At 36.1% G+C, this 12463-nt stretch overlaps 1 protein-coding gene and 1 pseudogene across 1 annotated transcript in view; both read left to right on the top strand.

Annotated features, from left to right (window-relative positions):
* The window catches only part of MAN2A1 (mannosidase alpha class 2A member 1), a 260528-nt gene that overhangs the window by 228697 nt on the left and 19368 nt on the right, over positions 1-12463 (top strand). The window lies entirely within an intron of this gene.
* LOC143665297 (peptidyl-prolyl cis-trans isomerase A pseudogene) lies at positions 6691-7285 on the top strand (annotated as a pseudogene).

Below are 12463 nucleotides of genomic sequence, written 5' to 3'. Positions count from 1 at the left end.
ATCTGAACACTCCATTCAATTCCATTGGTCAGTATATCCATCTTTATGTCAGTACCATGCTGTTTTGACTACTGCAGCTTCATAATACACCTTAAAGTCAGGTAGTGCGAAACCTCCAAATTCATTTTTCTTTCTCAGGATATTTTCAGCTATTCAGGACATGCTGCCCTTCTAGATAAATTTGGTTTTTTGTTTTTCTATTTCTGAAAAGTAACTTTTTGGGATTTTAATTGGTATTGCATTGAATCTGTAAATCAATTTAGGTAGCATTGACATTTTACTATATTTAGTCTTCCAATCCATGAACACAGTATGCCCTTCCATTTATTTAGGCTTCTGTGACCTAAATAGCAATTTCTTATAGTTTTGTATAGGTCTTTTTCATCCTTAGTTAAATTTATTCCTGAATCTTTTATGCTTTTGGTTGCAATTGTAAATGGAATTTGTTTCTTTATTTCCTCCTCAGATTGCTCATTACTAGTGTATAGAAACACTACAGATTTTTGAGTGTTGACCTTGAAACTTGCCACTTTGCTGTACTAATTTATTAGCTCTAGTAGTTTTGCTATGGATTTTGTGGGTTTTTGACATATAGTGTAGCATGTCATCTGTAAACAGTGAGAGTTTAACTTCTTCCTTTCCAATTTTGATGTTTTGTATTTCCTTTTCTTGTCTAATTGCTCTGGCTAAAACTTCCAACACAATGTTGAATAGCAGTGGTGATAGTGGACATCCTTGTCTTGTTCCTGATCTTAGGGGGAAAGTTTTCAGTTTTTCCCCATTGAGGATGATGTCAGGTGTGGGTTTTTCACATATTCCCTTTATCACGTTGAGGAAGTTTCCTTCTATTCCTATCCTTGAAGTATTTTCAACAAGAAAGGATGTTGAATTTTGTCAAATGCCTTTTCTGCATCAATCCAGATGATCATGTGGTTTTTCTGCTTTGATTTGTTGATATGGTGTATTACATTAATTGATTTTCCTATATTGAACCATCCTTGCATGCCTGGGATGAATCCTACTTGGTCATGGTGTATAATTCCTTTAATGTGCTGCTGGATTCGACTTGAAAGAATTATGTTGAGGATGTTTGCATCTATATTCATTAGAGATATGGGTCAGTGATTTTCTTTTCTTGTAGTATCTTTGTCTGGCTTTGGTATGAGGGTGGTATTGGCTTCATAGAAAAAGTTAGGTAGACTTCCCTCCTCTTCAATTTTTTTTTTGAAGAGTTTCAGCAGGATTGGTACTAATTCTTTCTTGAAAGTTTGGTAGAAATCACATGTGACGCTACCTGGTCTTGCACTTTTCTTTTTTGGAAGCTTCTTAATGACTAATTCAATTTCTTTACTTGTGGTTGGTTTGTTGAGGTCATCTATTTCTTCTCGAGTCAATATTAGTTGTCCAGGCCTTTCTAGAAAGTTGTCCATTTCATCTACATTGTCGAGTTTGTTAGTATAAAGTTATTCATAGTACCCTCTCATTACCTCCTTTATTTCTGCAGGGTCAGTGGTTATGTCTCCTCTTGCATTTTTTATTTTATTTTTTGCATCCTCTCTCTTCTTCTTTTTTTGTCAACCTTTCTAAGAGTCCATCAATCTTATTGATTTTCTCACAGAACCAATTTCTGGTTTTGTTGATTTTCTCAATTGTTTTCATTTTCTCAATTTCATTTATTTTTGCTCTAACTTTCATTATTTCTTTCCTTTTGCTTGCTTTGGGGTTAGTTTTCTGTTCTTTCTCTAGTTCTTCCAAGTGGACAGTTAATTCCTCCATTTTTGTTCTTTCTTCTTTTTTGATATAGGCATTTAGGGCAATGAATTTCCCTTTTGACACTGCCTTTGCTGCATCCCATAAATTTTGATATGTTATGCTTTCATTTTCATTTGCCTTGAGATATTTACTGATTTCTCTTGTAATTTCTTCCTTGATCCACCGGTTATTTAAGAGTGTATTGTTGAGCCTCCATATATTTGTGAATTTTCTCGCCCTCTACCTATTATTGGTTTCCATCTTCATTCTTTTATGATCTCAGAAAGTGTTTTGCATTATTTCAATCTTTTAAAATTTATTGAGACTTACTTTGTGACCCAACGTATGGTCTATCCTTGAGAATGATCCATGAGCACCTGAGAAAGAGGTGTATACTGCTGTTGTGGGGTATAATGTTCTACAAATATCTGTTAAGTCTAGTTCATTTATTTTATTATTCAAATTCTCTGTTTCTTTATTGATCTTCTGTCTAGATATCCTGCCCATTGATGAGAGTGGGGAATTGAAGTCTCCAACTATTATGGTAGATGTGTCTATTTCTCTTTTCAGTGTTGCCTCATGTATTTTGGAACACTCTGGCTCAGTGCATAAATTATTTATGATCATTATGTCTTCTTGAATTGTTCCTTTTATTAATACATACTGCCCTTCTTTGTCTCTTTTAATTGTTTTACATTTGAAGTCTAATTTGTTGGATATTAGTATAGCTACTCCTGTTCTTTTCTGATTGTTGTTTGCATGAAATATCTTTTCCAAACCTTTCACTTTCAACCTATGTTTATGCTTGGGTCTAAAACGCATCTCTTATAGACAACATATAGATCAGTCCGATTTTTTAATCCATTCTGCCAGTCTATGTCTTTTGATTAGGGAGCTTAATCCATTAACATTTACTGTTATTACTGTAAGGACAGTACTTTCTTCTACCATTCTGCCTTTGAATTTTATATGTCATATCTAATTTTTCTTCTCTTTGACTTTACTGATAGTCTTCATTTTTACACTCTTCTCCATACCTCTCTCTCCTGTCTTTTTGTATCTGTTTCTAGTGCTCCCTTTAGTATTTCTTGCAGAGCCAGTCTTTTGGTCACAAAGTCTCTCAGTGATTTTTTTGTCTGAAAGTGTTTTAATTTCCCCCTCATTTTTGAAGGACAATTTTGCTGGATATAGAATTCTTCATTGGCAGTTTTTCTCTTTTAGTAATTTAAATACATCATCCCACTGTCTTCTTGCCTCCATGGTTTCTGCTGAGAAATCTATGCATAGTCTTATTTGGCTTCCCTTGTATGTGATGGATTACTTTTCTCTTGCTGCTTTCAAAATGCATTATTTCTTTTTGACATCTGACATTCTGATTAATAATTGTCTTGGAGTAAGGATCTATTCTGTTTGGGGTATGCTGCACTTCTTAGATCTGTAATTTTATGTCTCTCATAAGAATTGGGAAATTTCCAGTGATAATTTCCTCTATTAGTTTTTCTCCTCTCTTTTCCTTCTCTTCTCCATCTGGTAGACCCACAATGTATATTTGTGTGCTTCTTGTTATCATTCAATTCCCAGAATCCCTGCTCATATTTTTCCATTCTTTTCCCTATATTTTCTTTTGCTTGTTGGATTTCAGATGGAAAGGATTAATTCTTTACAAAGTTGTATTTGCTTTAGTATCATTAATGTGCAGACTTCTAGAAAATCTAGATTTGATATTTATTTTTTAACATATCTATGTTAGATTTCAGCATCCATAAGCAGAAGGTTTCTCAATGTCATCTCTATACAAGGGCAAGTTATTTTAATTTTGAAGGGGAAGGATAAGATTTTGTTGATTATCCTGTAAAGGAGGTGTGTTCCAGAATTAGTGATCACTCCCATGAATTATCTCTGAGCAGACTGTCCTATACATATCTTTTTTGAAGAATGGAAGAAATGCCCTCAGGAAAAGACCAAAGTCATAAACTAAGGTGCTTTTTCATAGAGCCTCTGTCTTCTGAGGAGTTGACAACACAGTTTGGAAGTGAGATAGGCCAGAAGTTCAACTCTTAAACTTTATCACTGTCAAAAAATTCTCAGATGATCTATTAAAATCTGAAGCCATGAACTTTTTCTTCAGAAAAAAACTATTTTTATTGTAAAAGAACTAGTTCAGTTCTTCATATACAAGTAACAAAACCAAGGAGGCATATGCAAATAACAAGGTTAAGGAGGCCACAATTCCAGTGATTTCATAATGAGGTTTAATGAATGGTTGAAATTGCTCACCCCTCTGGACTCAGTGGAGGTAGTGCTTGAAGGCCAGGAGAGCTACTTTGGGCTCACTCTACTTTCTGCTCTCTAATTCTCTCTTCATGTCTTCCTCACCTTTTAAGGGAGGTCTCTTGGTCCCAAAGTTGGTGATGGGGGGGAGAAAAACCTTTTGCCTGGGTAGGTTACTGCAAGTATACTCTTCTTGAAAAGAAAAAAAAAGCTGCAAATCTCTCCACTCTACAATTGCACCCATGTGAATTACCTCATTCACATTTTCTTCCCACAACTAGGTATGATATCCAAAATATTTAACTATCACTAAGGCTCCTTCTTGGATAATTCAAATGGCACCATTCAATAGTGTTGGAGCAGGGACCTGAAGTTCCCTTCTGTTTCTTTGGTTGGAGGATACAGAACAGTGGTGAGTAGGTGGCCATGGGAGACCTGTATGGCTTAGGGCAATTTCTATTTACCACTTGTACTGAGGTGTTTCCACATTTTAACAATTGATGCAGCTTTACCAGTGTGTGCTGCTGGTTAAAAGTCCCTGTCCACAACAGTGTAAGGGAGAGATTATAATCTCTATTTCATAGCTGAGATAACTGAGACTCAAGAAGGTTATGTAATGTTACTTTAGTTCCTCAACTAGGAGACAAGAAGAAGTGGAACCTGGAGGCCAAGCCAAGCTTGTAAAATACCAAAGCATAGGCTATTTTCCCTACTTTATGCAGCATCTCTCTTGGCTTGGCTAGAAAAAGCTACAAGAAATTTGGGGAATTGGATCTGTGCAATGAAAATGTTATTACTACCTCAGGCCCTAACTCTCCCAGTTGCAGGAGACCCAGGTTATTATCACACTGTATAAGGCTGTTCAATGACTTGTATCAATGAAAAGATTTCTGAGGTTGCTGTCTGGAAGAAAGGTTGAAATACTCCTCCTCTTTATGCATATTTTTTCCCTCTTCCTCTTTCTCTCAGAGGATCAATGAAGTATACAAAGGACATGAATTTTCTTTTTAAATTTCTCCCCCACATAGACTCAGCTCTTAGGCCATTTTTTAAATTTTGGTGTTGTCTGTAAAGTTAATATATGCTCTTTTTAGACAATTGAGAAGAAAAAGGAAATTGCCTTAAAAATTATTTATAGTTCTACTACCTGTGGACAGCTATTGTTTTACTATGTTTACTTACATACGTCCTCTTGGAGTTATACTTTTTAGAGGTTTAAAGTTATTTTTTAAATTATTGGTTTTTAAAGTTATTTTGAAAATAGCTTTATGTCTTTTCCCACTTTATTACATTATCTTTGAAATTTATTCAGTTTGTTCTTTTATTATTGAACATTTAGGACATCTTTCACAATTATACATAATTGTGAAAATCCTAGTAACATGAATCTCTGACTCCCACAGACTGTTTCCTTAGATAAAATCATAAAATTGAGATTACAGAGATGAGTATAATATATTGCAGACACTTTCCAAAAAGAGAACCAACTTCCACATCCCCAGTAGTATATAAAAGTACCTTCTTTTATCTCATCCTTGCCAACTCTGATCATTTCAAGAGATCTTTCCAACCTAAGCATGAAAATAGTATCTTTTCTCTCTCTCTCTTTTTTTTTATAAGAGTTCAGATTTTTAAGCACTAACTATTGCCATGTACTGGGTTTAGTATTTAACATATAATATTTCCTTTAATATTGACTAAGCCCCATGGAATAATTACTGTTCTTATTTTGTAGATGTGTCTGCAATATGGACAGATTCAAGGTTCACACATAGGGATTTTTAGGGCTGGTTCTCTCAAACTCTCTGCTTATATTGCTTTGTTTTATCCTTCTTTGATCTAGTGAAGAGTAACATTCACTTTTTCCCCCTGATTAAAAAAATAGTATTGTAAAAATAGAATGAAGTTTAGCTTTCACGCAAGATAGTGCAGGACGAGAGAAAGGGAACTCACCGAACAAAGTGCTGCAAAACAGCTCAGACTAGTCTTTCAGGCAGGGAACGGGGAGGGCCTCTGACACAAGCGTAAATTGGCACCAAATCCTTATATAGGTAAAAACAAGTTTAAATAAGCAACGTCCAGGGTCACGGAAATGTAAAGCGAATAATCAAAAGCAGGAACCATCAGTGGGAAATCTGAATTAGACTATCCAGATAGGCTGTAATCTCTGGAGTATTCAATCAGTGGAGAAAAAGGGGAGGGACCTACATGCTAGGCTTAGGGTATAAAATCTGTGGCATTCTATTGCTTGGTGTGCCAGTCATCATTACTTTTGTTTGGGCACCTGTTCTTACAGGATCGTGAATAAATTCTTAATTCTTTTCTCCACAATCAGATGAGCATTTTTTCTCATTCAGGTACATTGGCTCTTTTTCTAATAGTATGAGTTCAATTAAAACACAAAAATAGACATCCAGAAAAGTCTAAAAAGGCAAATGAATATCTAACCACCTAGCCAATCACCATTAACTTTGGATTATACTATTCTGATTCCCATATCTACTATCTACCTACCTATATATGTTTAGTCATGTCATTTAAATTGCTTGATGTTCTGTAGTGTATGTTGTTAAACTGTCTTGCACAAAATGATTTTAAATGGCTAATGGTATTTAATTAAATGGATTACCGAAATCTAATTAAATGATTCTATATTATTGTTCATTTAGGCTTCCCCAATTTCTTCATTTATAAATGTCTTAAGTAAAGATACATGCATATGGCTTGTAGATGCTACCTCTTGCTGCTGCAGTCCCCAGCCTGCACCATGGTCAACCTCACTGCATTCTTTGACATCAGTGTGGACTGCAAGCCTTTGGGCAGCATTTCCTTCCAGCTGTTTGCAGACAAAGTTCCAAAGACAATAGAAAATGTCCATGATCTGAGCACTGGGGAGAAAGGATTTGGTTATAAGGGTTCCTGCCTTTACAGAATTATTCCTAGATTTATGTGCCAGGATGGTGACTTCACGCACCATAACAGCACTGGTGGCAAATCCATCTACAGGGAGAAGTTTGATGATGAGAACTTCATCCTGAAGCATACAGGTCCTGGCATCTTGTCCATGGCCAATGCTGGACCCAACACAACCTGATCCCAGTTTTTCATCTGCACTGCTAAGGCTGAGTGGTTGGACAGCAAGCACATGGTCTTTGGCAAGGTGAAAGAGGGCATGAATATTGTGTAAACCATGGAGAAATCTGGGTCCAGGAACAGCAAGACCAGCAAGAAGATCACTATTGCTGACAGTGGACAAATCTAATAAATTTGATTGGTGTTTTATCTTAATCACCAAACAGTTCCTTCTGTGGCTCAGGAGAGTATTCCATCTCCCCCAGTCTGCCTCAGTATCCCAACATTGTGCTCTCACAGCAGTTCTTTGGGGTCTACATTATCCTCCCTTCCAAGTCTAGCTGCATTGAAGAGTTAAGTTTATGATTATGAATAAAAACAAACAATAAAAACAACAAAAGATAGATGTATATGGAAGTTCATTGTTGCATTATCAGAATACTACTAACTAGTAAGTTTAATACTATTTAATACTATTAAATAGTAAAATATTTACTTTTTGTAAAAGTTTTAAAACAGTAAACAACCGAAGTAAACAAAAATGGGGAAATCAATATGCATTGCTTTGGGAAGAGGTCTATGTTACACACAACAATACACTACCACTCCATATGTGTGTGTGTATCTATGTATATGGAGAGAGAGAGGAAGGGATTACCTAGATATCTAAGACCAGACTTATGCTTTAGCAACATAGTTTACTACAGTCTCAAGAAATTGATATCATCAATGATCTCTTCTGTCTTTAGCAAATTAAGTACTTCCTTCACACCGGATTATTTCCAATGATGTTAAACATGCTCAAATCTTTCCTATATTAAAAACAAACAAATGAAGGAAAAAAGCAAATAACCTCCCTTGACTACTCATCTCTCTCTAGCTATCTCCTCTCTCTCTTTCCTTTTACAGCTGTGAGAGGTAATGGGATTATGTATCCTTTACCATAATAGTGGAACTTTCCCTGTGCTTCTTGTAGGAGGAGAATACTTCCATGACTCATTAACTTTGGGCTTACCTTGGTGATTTGCTTTGGCCAATGTCATATTCGCCATGTCTCAACAAAAGCTTTGAATGTTACTGGATGGTTCAGCTCATGGTCTCATGTTCCTGTCTTCTACTACAAGGACTAAGTAATCTAGTGGATTCTAGAATAGGAAAACACAATAGTTGAATGGAGTCCAGCGAAACCCAGTAGAACCACAGCTAACCTGCTGAAATGAATGCTATTTGTTATAAGCTGCTGAGGTATTGGGTTATTTGTTATCACAGCAAAAGCCGATCAACACAGCAACCAAATTTCTTGAAAGAGTTGACTAGATTCACTACGTTCACTTCCTGCTCTCTTTTCAAAGCATTGCAATTAGCTTTTGCCTAATTGCTCCACTGAACAACTCTTGCTAAATCATCAATGAGCAATGGTAATACTATTTACAGTGACATGTTTCAACCCTCTCTAGGTTTTCCTCCTATCTTTTTGGCCATTTTTTTCTGTTTCCTTTGTAGGTTCTTCTCCTTTTACCCAGAAATTGAACGTTGGTGTTTTTCTCCTAGACTCTCCCCTTTTCTCCTTCATACATTTTTTCCTTAATCTCTCATCCAAGTTCACGGTTTCAGTTACTATTATTATAAACTCAAGACTAGCTAATTTGAATCTTTAGCCCAGATATATACATCCAATGAACTGAATTTATGATCTTCCCTAAACCTGGTCCTCTTCCATCAATCCTTATTGCAGTAAATTTCACCAATATCCACTCAGTTGATCAAGCCAGAAACTTAGGCAATGTAACTTTCCTTTCCACCATACCCATATCTAGTCCATATCCAAATCTTATTGATATTACTTCCAAAGTATCTTTCAAAGCCTTACACTTGCCATTTTAATACAGCTGTTCATTCCCTCCCCTCTGAAGAATCTATTCAGAGTTTTAATCAGATCTTGACACACCCATTGTTCTTATGGTAAAGACCAAAATCCTTAGCATGAGGAACAAGACCGCATTATCTGGCTTCTGACAGTTCCTCAAGCTTTTTCTCATACCTCCCTACCCTCATTCTCAGTGATCCAGTCACATCAGCCTTTTCTATTGCTGTATTCCTGTATCTATTCCCCGTCCCCCTCTCCAGGGTATTTGCATGGGCCATTTCCTCTTCCTGGAATGTTCTTTTCCTCTTCCCTACCTTTACTTGGTTAAGATCTACTTGACTTTTAGATCTCACTTCCTCAGGGAAGTCTTCCCAAACCCCTGCTCTTCGAATCAGGTCTCTTTGTTATGTGATCTCAGAGCAATATCATCTCCTTTGAAGTATGTATTTTTATTCAAAATTCTACAATTATTTGTAATTTCATTTGTGTAATGTCTTCACTGATCCATAAACTACATGACAGTGGAATTTAAGTCTATATATTATTTTATTTTATTTTTTTTATTTTACAATATCAATTTTTTTATTAATTAAGAAAAGAATTAACAAAACAATTAGAAATCATTCCAATCTACATGTACAATCAGTAATTCTTAATAACATCACATAGTTGCATATTCATCATTTCTTAGTACATTTGCATCGATTTAGAAAAAGAAATAAAAAGACAACAGAATAAGAATTAAAACAATAATAGAAAGAAAAAAGAAAACAAAAAACCTATACCTCACATGCAGCTTCATTCAGTGTTTTAACATAGTTGCATTACAATTGGGTAGTATTGTGCTGTCCATTTCTGAGTTTTTATATCCAGTCCCGTTGTACAGTCTGTATCCCTTCAGCTCCAATTATCCCTTCTCTCTTTTTTTTTTTAATTAACGGAAAAAAAGAAATTAACCCAACATTTAGAGATCATACCATTCTACATATGCAATCATTAATTCTTAACGTCATCACATAGATGCATGATCATCATTTCTTAGTACATATGCATTGGTTTAGAAGAACTAGCAACATAACCGAAAAAGATATAGAATGTTAATATAGAGAAAAAAATAAAAGTAATAATAGTAAAATCAAAACAAAACAAAACAAAACAAAACAAAAACCTATAGCTCAGATGCAGCTTCATTCAGTGTTTTAACATGATTACTTTACAATTAGGTATTATTGTGCTGTCCATTTTTGAGTTTTTGTATCTAGTCCTGTTACCCCGTCTGTATCCCTTCAACTCCAATTGGCCATTATCTTACCCTGTTTCTACCTCCTGCTGGACTCTGTTATCAAGGACATATTCCAAATTTATTCTCGAATGTCTGTTCACATCAGTGGGACCATACAGTATTTGTCCTTTAGTTTTTGGCTAGACTCACTCAGCATAATGCTCTCTAGGTCCATCCATGTTATTACATGCTTCATAAGTTTATCCTGTCTTAAAGCTGCATAGTATTCCATCGTATGTATATACCACAGTTTGTTTAGCCACTCTTCTGTTGATGGAGATTTCGGCTGTTTCCATCTCTTTGCAATTGTAAATAATGCTGCTATAAACATTGGTGTGCAAATGTCTGTTTGTGTCTTTGCCCTTAAGTCCTTTGAGTATATTCCCAGCAATGGTATTGCTGGGTCATATGGCAATTCTATATTCAGCTTTTTGAGGAACCGCCAAACTGCCTTCCACAGTGGTTGCACCATTTGACATTCCCACCAACAGTGCCAACTCACCTGGGACAGAGCAGTCTCTTCAATAAATGGTGCCTAGAGAACTGGATATCCATATGCAAAAGAATGAAAGAAGACCCATCTCTCACACCCTATACAAAAGTTAACTCAAAATGGATCAAAGATCTAAACATTAGGTCTAAGACCATAAAACAGTTAGAGGAAAATGTTGGGAGATATCTTATGGATCTTAAAATTGGAGGCGGTTTTATGGACCTTAAACCTAAAGCAAGAGCACTGAAGAAGGAAATAAATAAATGGGAACTCCTCAAAATTAAACACTTTTGTGCATCAAAGAACTTCATCAAGAAAGTAGAAAGACAGCCTTCACAATGGGAGACAATATTTGGAAATGATATATCAGATAAAGGTCTAGTATCCAGAATTTATAAAGAGATTGTTCATCTCAACAACAAAAAGACAGCCAACCCAATTACAAAATGGGAAAAAGACTTGAACAGACACCTATCAGAAGAGGAAATACAAATGGCCAAAAGGCACATGAAGAGATGCTCAATGTCCCTGGCCATTAGAGAAATGCAAATCAAAACCACAATGAGATATCATCTCACACCCACCAGAATGGCCATTATCAACAAAACAGAAAATGACAAGTGCTGGAGAGGATGCGGAGAAAGAGGCACACTTATCCACTATATATTATTTTTAATACCCTGGGTTTGAAAGCAATTCCTCGTGTATCTGTTAACTGTGACATGTAGACTCCACTTAGCCATGTTTGAAACCCTGGTTTGTGCATGTGGGAAGCAAGAAGAGGCTACTTTGCTGGAAAAGTCTGGCAGTGCAAACAAAGGGCTTTATACTCTACCTTTCCACAAGGTCAGATTCCCAAGTGTCCCTGGATGAAGTAAGTGTTGAAGTGGGCTTGAAAGGGTCAGTGATAACATTTGACATGGGTACTTCTCTACCTTTTACATATCTTCCATTGAAATCCTCCCTGTGAATGTTATTTACCCACAGTGCTTTTTCACTTCTGCTTCCATTATATTGCTTAATCATACTCTGTGTTTATACATTTATCTCCCATACTCAACCATGAACTCCTAGAAGGTAAAAATGGACATGTATCCTTGCAGCACCCTCCAAGTATCTGGCAGACACTTGAGAGGGACAAAGAAATGAGGAAGCTCAGCTGGTTGCCCAGCTGTCCATTCCACCAAATAAAACTGCCTTTAGAAGGCCTGGAGGGAGAGTTAGTCATGCAAAGAATCTCAGCAAGCCAGAATTTTTGCCTGTTCCAGGAGGTGAGGTAGTGAGACAAAAGGCCTTTACTTGTTCCTCAGTTGTTTATTTCCAAAATCTCAGGCAGATTATACCCCAAGGTCAAGGTGTTGTTTCTTCTACCCACATCACTAATAATAGCAAACATTGATTAGATCCCTATATGTACTGGGCACTGTTTTAAGTGTTATGCACGTGTTATGCTATTTAACCCTTACAACACCCCAAGCAGTAGATACTATTATTATTCCTATTTTGTAGATGGAATTAATTGAAATGCAAAATTATTTTAAGTACCTAGCCTCCAGTCACCCTAGCTAGTAAGCGGCAGATATGGGATTCAAACCCAGGTATCTACTGGTGGAACTGTCTGCACCTTTTTTTTTTTCTCCTCCACTTTATACACTTTCGTTATTATTTTTTTCTTCATTAGAGAAGTTGTGGATTTACAGATGCATAAAATACAGGATTCCCATAT

Source organism: Tamandua tetradactyla, chromosome 21 (assembly GCF_023851605.1).
Source record: "Tamandua tetradactyla isolate mTamTet1 chromosome 21, mTamTet1.pri, whole genome shotgun sequence".
Classification (NCBI taxonomy): Eukaryota; Metazoa; Chordata; class Mammalia; order Pilosa; family Myrmecophagidae; genus Tamandua; species Tamandua tetradactyla.
This window is presented reverse-complemented; position numbering and strand designations above follow the sequence as displayed.